Source organism: Amia ocellicauda, chromosome 8 (genome assembly GCF_036373705.1).
Source record: "Amia ocellicauda isolate fAmiCal2 chromosome 8, fAmiCal2.hap1, whole genome shotgun sequence".
NCBI classification, from domain to species: domain Eukaryota; kingdom Metazoa; phylum Chordata; class Actinopteri; order Amiiformes; family Amiidae; genus Amia; species Amia ocellicauda.
Window position 1 is genome coordinate 13,118,622 of NC_089857.1, and position 18,050 is coordinate 13,136,671.

An 18,050-nucleotide genomic window follows, 5' to 3' on the forward strand; every position below is an offset into this window, starting at 1 on the left:
TCCTGTGATATGCAGACAAAGTGTCTGCAGATCCTTTACATTTTAGTTTACATCTGCTATTCCATCTACTGTTCTTGCATCAGATACAACATCCTCTCCTGCTCTACACCCTTGTAGGGCTGGGCGATATGACTTAAAAATAATATCTCGATAGTTTTAGAAGTTTGGGCGATATACGATATATATCTCGATATTTCTTGTTTTCCTCCAATCAAGCTGCAAAATAAGACCAAAGACATTCAAACTACAAGTATTTTGTTAATCATTAAATATGCAAAACTAACAAATACTACATTGTAAATATATACAGAATGCAACATTACAGCGCAAGTGTTGTGTGATTACTATGAGTGTTATGTTGTTTTGGGATATATATATATATATATATATATATATATATACACTCACCTAAAGGATTATTAGGAACACCTGTTCAATTTCTCATTAATGCAATTATCTAACCAACCAATCACATGGCAGTTGCTTCAATGCATTTAGGGGTGTGGTCCTGGTCAAGACAATCTCCTGAACTCCAAACTGAATGTCTGAATGGGAAAGAAAGGTGATTTAAGCAATTTTGAGCGTGGCATGGTTGTTGGTGCCAGACGGGCCGGTCTGAGTATTTCACAATCTGCTCAGTTACTGGGATTTTCACGCACAACCATTTCTAGGGTTTACAAAGAATGGTGTGAAAAGGGAAAAACATCCAGTATGCGGCAGTCCTGTGGGCGAAAATGCCTTGTTGATGCTAGAGGTCAGAGGAGAATGGGCCGACTGATTCAAGCTGATAGAAGAGCAACTTTGACTGAAATAACCACTCGTTACAACCGAGGTATGCAGCAAAGCATTTGTGAAGCCACAACACGTACAACCTTGAGGCGGATGGGCTACAACAGCAGAAGACCCCACCGGGTACCACTCATCTCCACTACAAATAGGAAAAAGAGGCTACAATTTGCACAAGCTCACCAAAATTGGACAGTTGAAGACTGGAAAAATGTTGCCTGGTCTGATGAGTCTCGATTTCTGTTGAGACATTCAGATGGTAGAGTCAGAATTTGGCGTAAACAGAATGAGAACATGGATCCATCATGCCTTGTTACCACTGTGCAGGCTGGTGGTGGTGGTGTAATGGTGTGGGGGATGTTTTCTTGGCACACTTTAGGCCCCTTAGTGCCAATTGGGCATCGTTTAAATGCCACGGCCTACCTGAGCATTGTTTCTGACCATGTCCATCCCTTTATGACCACCATGTACCCATCCTCTGATGGCTACTTCCAGCAGGATAATGCACCATGTCACAAAGGTCCAATCATTTCAAATTGGTTTCTTGAACATGACAATGAGTTCACTGTACTAAACTGGCCCCCACAGTCACCAGATCTCAACCCAATAGAGCATCTTTGGGATGTGGTGGAACGGGAGCTTCGTGCCCTGGATGTGCATCCCACAAATCTCCATCAACTGCAAGATGCTATCCTATCAATATGGGCCAACATTTCTAAAGAATGCTTTCAGCACCTTGTTGAATCAATGCCACGTAGAATTAAGGCAGTTCTGAAGGCGAAAGGGGGTCAAACACAGTATTAGTATGGTGTTCCTAATAATCCTTTAGGTGAGTGTATATATATATGTGTGTGTGTATATATATATATATATATATATATATGATTTACTGTCACATAACAATAACACAAGTATTAGTAATCACACAACACATGCGCTGTAAAATGGTATAGATTCAGGTAGATTTACCACATTTACCACCGGGTTTAATAATAATAATAATAATAATGGCGGGGGTGGGGGCTGCTTGCAGATCGAGTTCAGCCCGGCGACGAGAGTGGGGTGCAACGTGTGCGCTTGCGCATTAAAGTATCTCTTGGTTGTGTTGGTTATTGTGTGTCAGTTCACTCTCCTCCATGTCCGTCTGTGTTTCTGATGCTCATTTCTTGCCGCTTCTGACACGTGTGGAAGAACCGGGAAGAACGCAAAGCGTCGTAATGACGAGAAATATTGCCGTAAAGAGTGGGATTTGCGACACTATGATATAAACGATAGATCATAATATGAAAGGATAGACGTTTTTCTATCGTCATACGATATATATCGTCATATCGCACAGCCCTACACCCTTGTAAACATTTATCCATCCAAATTCAACATCGGACGGTTTTAGAAAACCCTGGTGTTTCTATGACAACTCTAAATCTATTTAGTTTTTTTGCAACGTCTTTGTAGGCCAGCAATGTTTGCTTTTCAAAAACAGTTTTTGACCTGAAAAGGGGGTTTCAGGCGCTTCTGACAATTAGCTAGAACTCTCTGTAGATTTTTATTCTTGCATTTGCTTGGAAAGAGAATTTGTTCAGTTTTGTTTCTTTGTAAACTTGAATACTGGGTGGCAGACGTGGGATGTTTAATCAAATTTATAGCTCTAACCTAGGTAACCCCATGTGAGTTTAAGTTTTGTGGAGTGAAATATTCAATCTCTTTCCAGAGGGGTATATTCTGTTTTTAAAATATTGCTTCAAAATATAATTCACAATTGGTCTTTAATGAAATCAGTCTATAGTTATTCATAGCAATGTAAAATTGTATTTCAGTTACTGGTGTTTTACAGAAGTAAGCATTCTTACTTCTGTTTTTTTTTTCTCTCTCAGTGAGTCATTCTGAAACTTAGTGTATCTGTTAACCGTATTGACCTTTACCTCACTTTATGCTTCGATTTGTACTGTATGTATAAATAAATCAGTTTATTTAAAAATCACAGGAGGCCTACTTTTATATTTTATGTATTATCTTATATTTAAGCCTACTTTTCTTCTTTGTCTGCTATTTGCTAACTGATCATGGAGTCTAATCTGCTTTCTTAGAAGATCCCAGAAAATCAACTTCTTTTGGGCTGATTTTGTTTTGCACCTGCATCAAATCTCTACATAATTGCCTCTTTTCGAGACTGAATAGATTCTGATTCTTCAAGCTTTCTGTATATGAAGGTCCCTTGATTTAAGATCTAACATCTTCCCAGTTACATCTTCCTTAATTTACCTGCCTTAACCTTGAAACATACATCTTGTTCTTTAATCCCCACTATGATGGGACCTATCTGACCAGTTTGGGAAGCTATATTAGCTGCTAAGACAACAGTTCTTAGTCATGGAGAGTTCTGGGTACCTCAGAGAACTTGAATAATGACTATTAGTGTGCTGGTGTGAAAAAAACAATTGATAATTTAGTGAGTGTGAAGGGACATTTAACTATCTTTACTGCCTGGGATAGGACTATGAGGAAAAGAAAAAGAAGAAAAACATATTCTCTCAGTGGTAAATGAAGAAAATATTAACAGGGATTTATGGTTCTTGCTTCATTGAATGTTGCTTGTGCAATATTAGAGATTCAATTTCTAAATAATATGGCACTGCAAGATATAATATCCCACAAGTAACACCAGAGGGCACTGTTTACCAAATTTAAAATAAGGGGGTTCAAATAGAGTAAAGTGTTTATTTTATTTTTAAAATGCTGACGTGTCCCCTGATTCATTTGTGGACCTTTGGGTGTCATCTTTTGAATGAGTACTTTATTAACTCTTAGGAACCTGGTGTGACAAATGTCACGTATAGAGACCTGGTAAATTAGGATAATGCATTAGGTTAAATGTCTGTGACGTACATCACACTGGGTTCCTAAGGATTAAGTGATATTTTCTGAACTATTTACTATACTAAGCTGTGCATACTTATAAAAGCACCAGCTTTTGTTTTTTGAGCTAGTAACACGGTTGACAACCAATTAGGCATGAGGTTTTTAGGCTATTGAATTATACAAAGAGGATTTTATTTTTTTGTTTATTTGTTTGACCTTATATAACACTGTAAGTAGATTTAAATATACTGTTTTCAGTTAAGGAGGTTAAACAGTTACAGAACTGTATTTTCCACTTACTGGACAAAAAAACATACCTTTACATCACATTCCTATAAATGAGGTAAGAGTTTTCTTGAATTATGAAATAATCAAGTTAACATTTTATACAAGGTAATACGATTCTGTTGTGGGCTAAACAGTTGATATGTATGTGAATGCATAGGTAATGAAAAAGCAAGGACTGACAGAAGCAAAGAAAAAATGTAGTCCCATTCAGAAAGATCATGAATTCTCTGAGGACCTCTTAGCTGTTTTGTAACTATGTACTAGCTTTTACACTGAAAGTTAAAATTACACTCTTGTCATGTGATTCAAACTAAATGAATCCTTATATTTGTTATGTTTTGCAATTAAAAAACATCTGCATTTAAACTTACAAGCAGCTGTAAAAGTTAGTCTACAGTTGTTTTAACAAATCACATAAGGGGAAAATATCAAAATAATGTAGCATTACCAGAAACTGATAATTGATAAGTATTATACAATAGTGTAAAAGAAAACAACCAGCTTGTCATATGATAGCTGGAAGATGATTAAACTTCAGTGATATCAGTACTGTAAATTAACTGGTGAATAGTTAGTTTCGAAGCATTATGCTTACAATGCATCAAGGTTTCTCTTGAAAAGCCTTATCATGTATATTTAATGATCTTGGTCTGTGTTTAGTGGCATTTCAGGAGTGGTGGAACTGAATACAAATGAAAAATGTATGGTTTCTGAAAGCTTGTTGGCGTAAGACAGGCTGTGGTGTAAAACTGGTAATTAAGTCAATGAACCTGTGGCAGTTTAGCACTATACATAGAAGAGACTGACATGGAGTCTTCCAAGGAGTTGTCAAGGTGAACAATGCAACTGCTCCTCATTGCATTATCTCTACTTAAAAGTAGTCAATGTGGTCATGTGATCGTGTAAGGCACTGTGCTTGTGAAGGGAATTAAAAGTTGTCTTCACCCCTGTCCCCCGAGGAGCAGAGGGGATGGTGTATAGATCTGACTGTAGCCGGGCTATAGGCTTTCAAACAGCATGGCTCCAGGGTTGCTTGGAGCTGCTCCCCTGTAGCCTCTCTGTGCATCTCTCCTCAGACATGGCCCCAGGCAGCAGTGTCAGGAGCACATCTTAATGAGAATCCTGCTGGAAGAACCGACATACTGAGAGTGTAATACATTCGGTGAAGGATAATATCTGGGTGGTTGAATTTCGCAGGTAATTATTTTTTCCTGTTAAGATGAGAGAGAAAGAGACTTTAAACACAATAGTGTATTTTTTCCCCCCACATTTTACAGCCAGATTGCAAGTGTGCTCTGATTTCACTGGATGCTGCACTCCCCTGGTCGAGGAGGACAACTGTAAATTCTCTCCTCTGTAAAAAGCATAGCTGTGTCAGAGGGTTCTTGGACAGCTTTTAAAGGCTAAGAAAAGTGTGACCGAAGATGCCATTCTAGTTCTGTTACGTCAACTTGAAGCACTCCCATTTCTGATGCCTTACACTCATAAATATAGTGAATTTACAGTGAGGGAAAAAACTATTTGATCCCCTGCTGATTTTGTACGTTTGCCCACTGACAAAGAAATGATCAGTCTATAATTTTAATGGTAGGTGTATTTTAACAGTGAGAGAAAAACGCATTTCAAAAAAGTTATAAATTGATTCGCATGTTAATGAGGGAAATAAGTATTTCACCCCTTCGACTTAGTACTTGGTGGCAAAACCCTTGTTGGCAATCACAGAGGTCAGACGTTTCTTGTAGTTGGCCACCAGGTTTGCACACATCTCAGGAGGGATTTTGTCCCACTCCTCTTTGCAGATCCTCTCCAAGTCATTAAGGTTTCGAGGCCGACGTTTCGCAACTCTAACCTTCAGCTCCCTCCACAGATTTTCTATGGGATTAAGGTCTGGAGACTGGCTAGGCCACTACAGGACCTTAATGTGCTTCTTCTTGAGCCACTCCTTTGTTTGCCTTGGCTGTGTGTTTTGGGTCATTGTCATGCTGGAATACCCATCCACGACCCATTTTCAATGCCCTGGCTGAGGGAAGGAGGTTCTCACCCAAGATTGGACAGTACATGGCCCCGTCCATCGTCCCTTTGATGTGGTGCAGTTGTCCTGTCCCCTTAGCAGAAAAACACCCCACAAAGCATAATGTTTCCACCTCCATGTTTGACGGTGGGGATGGTGTTCTTGGGGTCATTCCTCCTCCAAACACGGCGAGTTGAGTTGATGCCAAAGAGCTCGATTTTGGTCTCATTTGACCACAACACTTTCACCCAGTTCTCCTCTGAATCATTCAGATGTTCATTGGCAAACTTCAGACGGGCCTGTACATGTGCTTTCTTGAACAGGGGGACCTTGTGGTGCTGCAGGATTTCAGTCCTTCACGGCGTAGTGTGTTACCAATTGTTTTCTTGGTGACTATGGTCCCAGCTGCCTTGAGATCATTAACAAGATCCTCCCGTGTAGCTCTGGGCTGATTCCTCACCATTCTCATGATCATTGAAACTCCACGAGGTGAGATCTTGCATGGAGCCCCAGACCGAGCGAGACTGACAGTTATTTTGTGTTTCTTCCATTTGCGAATAATCGCACCAACTGTTGTCACCTTCTCACCAAGCTGCTTGGCGATGGTCTTGTAGCCCATTCCAGCCTTGTGTAGGTCTACAATCTTGTGCCTGACATCCTTGGACAGCTCTTTGGTCTTGGTCATGGTGGAGAGTTTGGAATCTGATTGATTGATTGCTTCTGTGGACAGGTGTCTTTTATACAGGTAACGAGCTGAGATTAGGAGAGTCCCTTTAAGAGAGTGCTCCTAATCTCAGCTCGTTACCTGTATAAAAGACACCTGGGAGTCAGAAATCTTGCTGATTGATAGGGGATCAAATACTTATTTCCCTCATTAACATGCAAATCAATGTATAACTTTTTTTGAAATGCGTTTTTCTGGAATTTTTTTTGTTATTCTGTCTCTCACTGTTAAAATACACCTACCATTAAAATTATAGACTGATCATTTCTTTGTCAGTGGGCAAACGTACAATATCAGCAGGGGATCAAATACTTTTTTCCCTCACTGTAGATTCCATTCTTTTTAAATTAGAGCATCACATCAAATAGTATCCTGCATCATGTCATTTTCCATTCACAGACCTCTGTAAGAGTTCTGTGGCGTCTTACTGCCCACTCAAATACCCCCAACCACAGCTTAACACTTTTTACGTGCTGGCAGAAGTGGATTATTTCGCTTTTCGGTTTACTGAAAGGAGAACAATTATTAAGCAAATGACAGCCTTCTTAACCAATAAAGACCTGAAAAGAAATACTATGATTGGCAGAGAAAAGTACCAGAGCAGGGCATCTTTATAGTGAGTCAGAAGAGCTTTAATAAAAGTAAGGCAATAACTGAAAAGACAGGTTACCTAGCAACAAACTCAGTCACTAACTGTCTGCCTTTAAAAATTAAAACAACATTCAACTAGAATAAAAGCCAGTGCTTGCCTTAAATTCAATCTTAACATATGTGCTTTGTTGTTTGTCTTCAAAACAGTATAATTCAGTCTGCCCTGCCTGTAATGACCAAGGGGTCTTCAGATATTAATTGCCACAAATAGCCTAGTTTACCTACAGCTGGGGGAACTGCCAATCAACAATCAATATGCTAATTTGTCAATAGACCTTGAGTTAGAGTTTTCTTGAACATCCAAATTATATTATTTTGGAGGGAGAGTCTCTATGTTAATTTGAAAACATAAGCTTACAATGATTTATATTATTACTTTAAATGTTTGAACATGGTGCATTTACAGCGTGCTTACTGCTACAGTGCTATGAGCTCTCTGGAAGCATTGTACCTCAGGCTATTATGAGGGAGAGTGGGGCTGTCAGGTTTTTTTTAACTACCTTTTGCATGTGAGAGGAAACTATACTGAGTGTATCTGCAGTTCCTTGTGTTTCCTGGGCATTGAAATGCTAATGAGAGATTGCGCTGTGTGGTGGTCTGACCAAAAGATGCACCTGGGCTACAATATTAAGCACCTTGGCAATTTAATTTAAATATAACATCCTGTTAGCACTGACCTATCCAAGGCTATTATTTTATTTTGGATAATGATCTGCAAAAACACACAAGAATGTTAATGCTTCTAAAACAAAAATAACTAATGATGTTTCTTATTCATTTCTTATTGGAAAATATGAGAACAAGTTTTTTTTTACTTTTATTATTTACTGAAGGGTGATTAATATGTTGTTTAGATTATAAACAGAGTGAAAACTAATAATATCTAATGCATTTAAGGCTGTTGTTATATGTGCCTGACAATCTTCCTTCCAACTGTCAAAATCCTTAAGGCAAGGGAGGTAACTTTGCAAATAAGGAAATGCGTTCATTACCTTGTAGAAAGAGATTCCTCATACGACAGACTCGTTACCACACCACAGTGTTCTCTAGGTGAAACATGGAGCAAAATTCAAAGTCACTTAGAGTAAAATGTGTAAATGGGCCTCATCCATTTTCTTTTGAATCTTAATTATCCATGGTACTGTGTGTATGTGTATATAAAAATGAATCTCCCAGGTCAGGGCGCTGTAGTAAGTTAGGCATATTAACACTTTGATAGTAGTAAATTTGGGTAATTAACATTTATAAATGTCCTAATTGGACCTATCAAGTATCAGAAAAGAGGAGTGGGAGAAAAATAAGAAAATTATATTTAATTTAATTTAAGGTTTTTCTAGAAGAACAACTTAAGAAAACAACGTAGGCTTTCCAGCAAACTGGGAGGAGAAACAATACTTTTTAGATACTTAACATTAGACTTACTTAAAGCTGGGGCTTTAATTTTACAGATACGTATGCCTTGTTTATGATGTGCACTTCTATAATGCTGCACATGATTAGATTGAAAGAATCAATTCAGTTTGTAGTGGAACGAGATGACCCACATGCTGAAAGTATCATAAATGTTACATCACTGGCAGCAGTCAAGATCAGTGTTAATCTTGAATAAAAAGCAGAGTTTCAATCAGGCTTGTATTTCTGGAGCTGGCAGCCCTAACTTGGCCATTGAGTTTTACACTGAGATTTATGTAATTCGTTTGTACGTTACTCCATTTTACGAAGGAGTATTTTTAATATTTTGTGAGAAACTAGTTGATTATGATACCTGTTGAGTATTTTTTGTATTTGTATTAGACCTTGGTTATTTCCATTTCCTTTGATTAATCCCCCGAGCTGAAGAATAAGTGTAATGCTCCGGTCTGCTGTTAATGCCCCCTCAGAGAGATTTATTCAGCTTTTACATGTAACAGTTTTGCTCTATTTCTTAAGAACACAACACACACATTCTTACTGTGCCTTCCCATTAGGCGATCCAATGCGAACTGAAGATTTCTGGACTGTGTGGGAGTAATGGACTTCAGGAGAACAAGAGTTGATGGAGAAGAATGAGTCTTTAATGTAAGTGCGTTTCATCATTGTCCCTAATGTGGATATCTACAGCATTACAGTAGGTGCATGTAACAGGAGGTAAGGGGAGTTGCCTGCAACAATTTCCTGCCCTCTCGGGGTCTGTGCGTCAGCATTGTTCTGCAGGTTGGATGAGGAATCTGAATCCCACCGAAGTCAATTAGAAATGAACAAGATCGGCAATTCCATGACTACTTTGTTGTGTACACCCCTGTGGCATCTGGGACTGCATTGATATGTGATAATAAGGTCTTTTGCACTGCAGTTTCCCTTTGTTTTTCTTACGATGTTATTCTATGTCCTACATGTATAAGATGTAGGTCAATAAAACATTCAGTTTAAACAAAGATTATGTATTCTGGAGCAGCTGTGAGCTCAGTGCTTTCTTTTCTTCAGCTGGCCACAGGTGCACAAAGACAAAGACCTCCTGACAACACTGAGACTTCTCCACTGGCAGGGCAGACCGATTCACGTAAGAGTCACATGGTCTCAATCCTCTACACAAGATCACGGCACACCTTGTGATTTAGCGTTTCCCACATACAATGCTGCTGTGGTATTTATAATGGTGCTATGCGATTTTCAGTTTCTCGGGACTATGGGTGAACACCCATCTCTGTGACATGTTCCTTAAATGTTATTTTGGCTTTTGTAGTACAGGATGGTTCATTAATATAACCTTTCTCATTGTGCCCCACCTATGACGTTACCATTAGAGTACACAGACTAGAACAGGGATCTGCAGCTGGTTCTGCAAAACCACAGTGTGGCCGACTGGTTAATTTAGCTATTAACTTAATAAAGACAGGTCATTATTTGTTCATGGTCTCTACACATTGGGCTTATAAAGCTAACAAGGATACCTGCAAGACTGTGGTTCTCCAGGACAACGGTGGTCGGACTCCTGATCTAAAATGTATAAAAGTGATGCTATTTGAGGACACAATCATCTGAAGCTCTGTGCTTGCCCCTCACTGCTTAGAATGAATTATATGCAGCAATGCTGACAATGAAGGGTCTGTCTTCTCAGCCGAATGGATATTCTGAGCTAGTTAATTCTGCAGGCCTGCTGGGATATTTATGACCTTTCTCATCATATTCTCTTCAGAGAGTTGGGGCTGCAGCTGGAATTCCTCTCTGCAAGATTTAGATTAAAGACGTTTGCTGGTCCAGGCAAGGTGTAATTACTGATTACACCTTACATGATGTGTGAGAAATCCAAATTAAAAGCACAAAACCAAAAAATAAAATAATGAAGAGGTTCTAAATATTCTAGTTTATACTGACTTAAATACAAATGGCAAAGGTTGTAGAATTGAAAAAGGAAAACAAATAGTATGGAAATGCTTTCTAAACATGATTTATTTACACATTAATCGGTAACCATTAATCGTTTAGAAAATGTACCTATTGTAAAGGCATTTATTTTACTTATTCAGCATTTTTGTTACGATTTTTCTTTGAATTCATGATATGCTAAAAGCAGATAATGGACACTGTCCTGGAATCCAGTTGTAACCCTATCCTAATCTGACATCCTACTTCTGCTCTTAATTCAAAACGCCACCCAAGCTTTCTTCCAACCATAACCCTCAGTCAGAGCCCTGGTCCAGTGCAACTGCATCCTGGAGAGCTGTGGTTTATCCTGGTAGTCATTTCAGTCTATCACCGAATTACTTATTTGAATCAATGATTTACTATACAGTTATAAAAATCGGTTTGAGGAGACGAGATGCTTTTTTGTGACTTCGTGAAGTGTTTGGCAGTCTTGTTTTTCTTTTGTTGTTGTTGAGAAGGTAAGCATCGTTCGTGAACTGTCTGTAGTTCGTATTTTGGTGGATGTTTCCCATCTAACAGCTGCACTGCACAACAGGTTGGGTTGCAGCAGCTTGCTTTCTCTCTGGCAAGAATACACTGAGGAGAGACACTCTGTACAATTTGGAACTGTGGGCAACGGTCTAAGCCCAGACATATGAAAATATTGGAAATGCCCAAAGTGGGATTGTAGAGGTAATGCGACAGATGCTGTTCTGCCGTTATTAACATGCATGTTCCCTTGAAATCCTACCAGTGATGGTAAAAGCCAGAAACTATTAGCTTGGTGGAAAGTGAATGTGTTTTAGTTGGGGAAACATGCAGCAAACACCTCTGTTTGAAAATAGAGTATTTATTCATCTCATACACTTTTGTTACTGGGTTGCAGTTATGGCTGAGAAGGTCTCGAGAGCCTTTGATTACTAAAAATATACTGCATATAGGATTAGAGAAGGGGTCTTGTTTTTCATTAAATGACATCCAGTCTAAAATCTGCCCGTATTTGCTTGTTTGATCTTTTCTGTGCTCTGCCCTCTGTGACACTCGCCCTCCACTTTGCAGCAATTATCTGCACCCTTGGGGGAGAGAACTGGAATAGTTAAGCCTGAATTCTGATTGTCACCGCTGTGACCGATCTTCCAGGCTAAATAAATGAAAGGCACAGCTTGCTTTGCTTATGAAAAAAATATGAAAAAGCGAAGCTAAAGAAAAATAAGTATCATCTACTCTGTTTTAGAATAGCTGCCCAATAATGGTGTGGACTTCTCAAGTAGTGGTAAAACATACTTCTCCCTTCATTTCCTACTGTCCTGTAATATTGCTTTAAAAAATACAAATAAACCTTTCTTTCTTACATACTCCATCAGTGTTTTTTTATTTGATTTTGTTTTTAACAACAAAACATTAGGGACTAAGACTGTAGTGCACAAACACACAACCTTTATAAGACTTCAATTAAAGCTCAGGTTGTACCAAAGAGGAATTTGTTTTAGTTTTTTTACTCCTGCATCTTTGACCTTAGGGCCTTTTTCTTTGCAGGGAGGGTCGGTATAATTCATGTAAACATGTGAAACGCAGGTGTCTCAGTGATAAAGCGCCTCGTTTATGATGGATGCTATATTTATCTTCAGACGCTGAGTGGCCATCTGCATCAGTCAGCAGGGATATCGTGTAGATATCCAGAGAAGGTGCGTGTTTCCCACTGGTCGCTCCTTTAGTGGACGTTGCCAGTTTGCTTTAGATGCAAGTTTTAAAAAACAATTATGATTTTTGCATTATTTTGCAGTGGTGCTAGTCATTTAGAAAAGTGTTTTTTATTATTTTTAATTATCGTTCTGTGAACTTTGCTAAGTATTAGGAAATGATGACTATTACAATCCATTCTACATAATTTATCAGTTAGTGAGCATACCAAACTGTATGATTTCATCTTCCCATCTTTATATGGTCATCTTCTAGGTCTTTTTTTCATCTCTTGGGATCCATTTAATAACCTATTTTGTGATCTGTTCTTCTTGCATATTTCTCAGTGGTCGCTTCTTTAGTGTATATGTGCTGAGGGATTTACAGACAGATTGCATTTAACAAGTCTTAAAATGCTCCAGTTACAAATGGCTCCCTCGGCTCGATGAATATGCTGTTTAATGGAAGAACAAAGTTCCTTTGGGCCCGAGCTTTCTGAAGGCTGACAGCATTGATTTCTAAAATTTCAAAATGTTACACTAAACAGGTTTTAAGGAGTGTCCAGATTGTTTTCTTCCAAACATGGATTGCCCAATGCACAGACTATGCTGCACCACACTTCTATCTATATTTAAAATTCCTCGCTATCCATAAAACAGGATATTGACAAAACTTGAAAACACCTAGGAATATGAAAATAATAAAATGTCTGCATGTCTCATTGCTTTGTATTTTGATTGAGTGGAGGAAAGCTGAACTCCAATAATACTCGTATGATTTATTTGTTACTGTCTTTGTGTCTTCAGGGAAATTCCATCGGTGTAGAGGTTATTCATCTGACAAAGGCTCTTGATCTTGTGGATCATTGAGTATATCTTTGGAAATAAGAGGTAATTACAGCTGGCAGTAAACTATAGTACTGGGGCAGCTCAGGACTCTTCTCTATTAGCCCCAACAAGAAAATTATAATTAGTAATGAATAATTTTCAGACAAGGTGACATTATCAAAAAGTGTAGTCAATGACTCCTGTCAATTATGTTTAAGGCCTCTGTTAAACCGATTAGCCCAGAAGAGAAAATATAAAGCATGTACGTCACCTTTATATATGCCCTCATATTCCATTGTGTTGGCAATGTAAATTGAGCTTCAGTTGGCTCCTTTAATTATTTTCTCAATAATTTCTTGTATCTAAGTAATTGTGGTGATTACAGGTGTTTACAACAGAATATTGTAATCTTTGGATAAGATAAGATTATGCTGAAACATTGTGCGTATGGATTGTTTTCCCACTCTCTCCAGGATGTTTTAGGAAATGAAGCTGTTAGAGGAGCGGATTGATTTGACTTGACCTTTTTTGCCAGCTGCCTAATCATGTTGGTCAGCTTCCTGTCTTTGAGTGACATATGCTACCTTTCAATGCGATCAGCATTCTCTGCCACACAACCAAATGGGTCATTGCTGCACGATGGGTAACTCCCTACTTTGCTTCCTCAGATGCAAGAACAACAGGCGTTGCCTAATCAGATTTGACAGCAGCAGTAAATGTCAACAGTCAAACTCTGTCTTCATTTGTACCTCATCAGCTTTGTCTAATTTGCCCAATGTAGCAGGTTCAGTGATAATAGGTCTTCCTCGACCCCTTCGTTCCGAGAGGAGTGAAGGGTTGAATACACATTTGCTACAGGCACCCACTGTTTCTAACGTCAGTGCAAGCTGTATTGCTCATATTTTGTGTACTTCATTGTGGGCATAGTTTCTTAACCTGGATAGCCAATGCATTTGTATATAATGCTTCTAACTCAAAATAATAACAGTATGAAAAAATAGTAGCATAAGCTTAACTGTTATCAATATATAACACACATGTATACCTGTGTGTGTGTGTGTGTGTATATATATGTACATATGTATGTATATATATACACTCACCTAAAGGATTATTAGGAACACCATACTAATACTGTGTTTGACCCCCTTTCGCCTTCAGAACTGCCTTAATTCTACGTGGCATTGATTCAACAAGGTGCTGAAAGCATTCTTTAGAAATGTTGGCCCATATTGATAGGATAGCATCTTGCAGTTGATGGAGATTTGTGGGATGCACATCCAGGGCACGAAGCTCCCGTTCCACCACATCCCAAAGATGCTCTATTGGGTTGAGATCTGGTGACTGTGGGGGCCAGTTTAGTACAGTGAACTCATTGTCATGTTCAAGAAGCCAATTTGAAATGATTCGACCTTTGTGACATGGTGCATTATCCTGCTGGAAGTAGCCATCAGAGGATGGGTACATGGTGGTCATAAAGGGATGGACATGGTCAGAAACAATGCTCAGGTAGGCCGTGGCATTTAAACGATGCCCAATTGGCACTAAGGGGCCTAAAGTGTGCCAAGAAAACATCCCCCACACCATTACACCACCACCACCAGCCTGCACAGTGGTAACAAGGCATGATGGATCCATGTTCTCATTCTGTTTACACCAAATTCTGACTCTACCATCTGAATGTCTCAACAGAAATCGAGACTCATCAGACCAGGCAACATTTTTCCAGTCTTCAACTGTCCAATTTTGGTGAGCTTGTGCAAATTGTAGCCTCTTTTTCCTATTTGTAGTGGAGATGAGTGGTACCCAGTGGGGTCTTCTGCTGTTGTAGCCCATCCGCCTCAAGGTTGTACGTGTTGTGGCTTCACAAATGCTTTGCTGCATACCTCGGTTGTAACGAGTGGTTATTTCAGTCAAAGTTGCTCTTCTATCAGCTTGAATCAGTCGGCCCATTCTCCTCTGACCTCTAGCATCAACAAGGCATTTTCGCCCACAGGACTGCCGCATACTGGATGTTTTTCCCTTTTCACACCATTCTTTGTAAACCCTAGAAATGGTTGTGCGTGAAAATCCCAGTAACTGAGCAGATTGTGAAATACTCAGACCGGCCCGTCTGGCACCAACAACCATGCCACGCTCAAAATTGCTTAAATCACCTTTCTTTCCCATTCAGACATTCAGTTTGGAGTTCAGGAGATTGTCTTGACCAGGACCACACCCCTAAATGCATTGAAGCAACTGCCATGTGATTGGTTGGTTAGATAATTGCATTAATGGGAAATTGAACAGGTGTTCCTAATAATCCTTTAGGTGAGTGTATATATATATTGTGGCAGTGTGAGAGGCAAGGCTTGGGTCAGGGCGGGTCTTTCAGTGGAGGAGACTACAAAAACCCCTCCTCCAAGACTCCAAACCCCAGAAGCCAGCAGGGCTCCTGATGGCCATAGCCCCACCCACCACTTCCCCTATAAAAGGAAGAAGAAAGCGAACCAGTGTGTGCATGCTTGGCTGGGCTAGCAAGGTGCACAGGAGGGCGAGAAGACAACGGAGAGAGGCGAGAGCGAGAGAGTGGAAGAGCAGGGTAAAGCTCACAGTTGACGGATTCACTGGCTTATGACCCTTTTTCTGGACCTGGACCATTCTCCCTTTTGAACCCCGGACTGTCTGACAACCTCCCACTGGTAACGAATTTTGATTACGGACTGTGACTACGAACCTGCCTTGCCCCTGTTATGCTTCTGTCTGCCCGGTGTTCGGCTCTACCGACCCGGGCGTTTACTGTTATTATTGTTTGTTTTGTAGTTAGGGATTTTTTATGTTTAGTTAGTGCTCGGACAGAGCTAGGTTTTGTTTTGCTTTTTGACACTGTGCCTGCCATTAAGGGAAGCAATAAAACTACAGCAAGCCTGTTTTGTACCCTGCCTCCCTACTGTGTGTTTCAAGACCAGACCCCGCCTACATACAGCCCTTTCTGACGGGCCCCCCAACCCGTTACAATATATATATCATAGTTGTATTGTAGTTTTGGCTAAAAAGTCTTATTTTAAAACCAAAATAATCTGTCATTTTTTTGCATCTTATAAAGCACCTTATAGGGAGACGTATGTGCACTCCCTCCCTTGCAGCAGGCGTTGGATATTCCCAAGTTTATCTTCTCTTTGCGATTACTTCAGTACAGTCTCATTTCTCTCACTTGCCATAGGGACGATGTTCTGTGTTTAGAACCACAGCTCTTTATCCAAAACCCCTTTTCTTTTTCAAAGGCTCATTGAACTTGTCGTTCTCCTGCTAGGGTATCCTAATGAAACCAGATCAAATTGGTCTGAGTTTGCTCACGTATGCTTATCGCCCTGCTTCAGCTCTCGTTATCCCTCTGTGATTTGTATGGGACTGAAGAAGGAGGAATTTATTCACTTGACATACTTGAAAATATATAGAGCTGTTTAAGGAAAAATGTTGGGGTGTGGGGGTCCTAAGGTAAATCATAGTCTTTTTAGTCATAAAAATGAAGTGATTTCAGAGTTTTTTTTTTTTTAATTATCATCATATTCCTACTCCAAATATACTGGATTATAGTACTATTTTATTTGGTGGAATTTAACATTAGTCATAAAAAGGCAGCCTTATCCTTCAAGTGATGTGTTAAAAAGTGATGGTTCAAATTCTGCCCAATCTATTGATGTAATATATAATTGCTTCAAGTTAAGCAGAGCTTATTTTAATGACTTATGTTTTGCCAATGACATCGGGCCAATGTCTTATTTGCAGCTTTCATTTCAAGAACTGTCAGATCTATCAAAATTTAAGTAGATCAATGGATACTCAAAAAAGTCAAAAATTAAGTCTACCTTGGACAACAAAACAGCACAGATGGAGATATTATGTAAGAAATCAAAAGAAGAGAAAACGTAAAGGAAATCTACACAAGTGAAATGTATTTCATCAGTGCATATTACCAGTGCTCACTTCTGGCTTTGAAATCTGTTAACTTAATGCAAAAATTATGCAGAAAATCCAGACACAAAGGAGTATGGAAAAATGTATGTGTGGAATAAAAAGAAGAGATAGAAAAATAAATGAATAGCCTATATGTAACATCATCAAAAGAGAGAAAATGTTCAAATGGCAGTGGACACATTGCAAGACGAACAGATCAAAGATGGCCAAAGAAAGATATTGAGAGGATCCCAAGAGATTAAAAAAGAGCTAGAAGACTGTAGGGCTGTCAATCAATTAAAATATTTGTTCGGTTAATCAATGGGCATTAGTTGATTTATCGGTAGATTAATCGGGCACTTCATACAGTATAATGAATGAGAATGATAAAACAAAATAAAATATAAAACAAATATATATAATCCGTAAACTAAATCACCAAACAGGTCTTTCATGTGGTTGAAAACCACATACATTGTAGAACATTACAAGCGTCTTACAACTGTAGTCAGATTGACTGGACACTGAGAGTGATTACACCGCAAATAAACACTCATTTCATTTATTTGTTTTGATTACAGTGTAGCATTTAGAAAACAAAGTGCTTTTGTTATTTATACCAATCCAATCCAATCCAATTTCCATTTAAATACCCTAGTACTTTTGTGCTAGTTTTATTCGATCATTTGCCTTTCATTATTATACAACAGCATTTAAAGAGCTATCGGTTAAAATTATTGGCTCTTGTAGGTGGCGCTTCTAGTGTTAACCGTATAATCTCCAGTCATTATAATGTAAAAATAGAGAAAATATTGAACATCGATCAATTAATTCATTGATTTAATAGACCTGATTAATCATCGAGGCAGCCTTATTAAATAATAAACTTTGCAGATGTGAAATG

General features: G+C 38.9%; 1 protein-coding gene across 1 annotated transcript in view; it reads left to right on the plus strand.

Moving 5' to 3' along the window:
* The window catches only part of rasgef1ba (RasGEF domain family, member 1Ba), a 163,896-nt gene that overhangs the window by 1,237 nt on the left and 144,609 nt on the right, over positions 1–18,050 (plus strand). Inside the window, exon 2 of the mRNA XM_066712086.1 lies at positions 9,287–9,377. The gene's annotated coding sequence lies outside the window, so the exon portion shown is untranslated. The remainder of the gene's footprint in view (positions 1–9,286; positions 9,378–18,050) is intronic.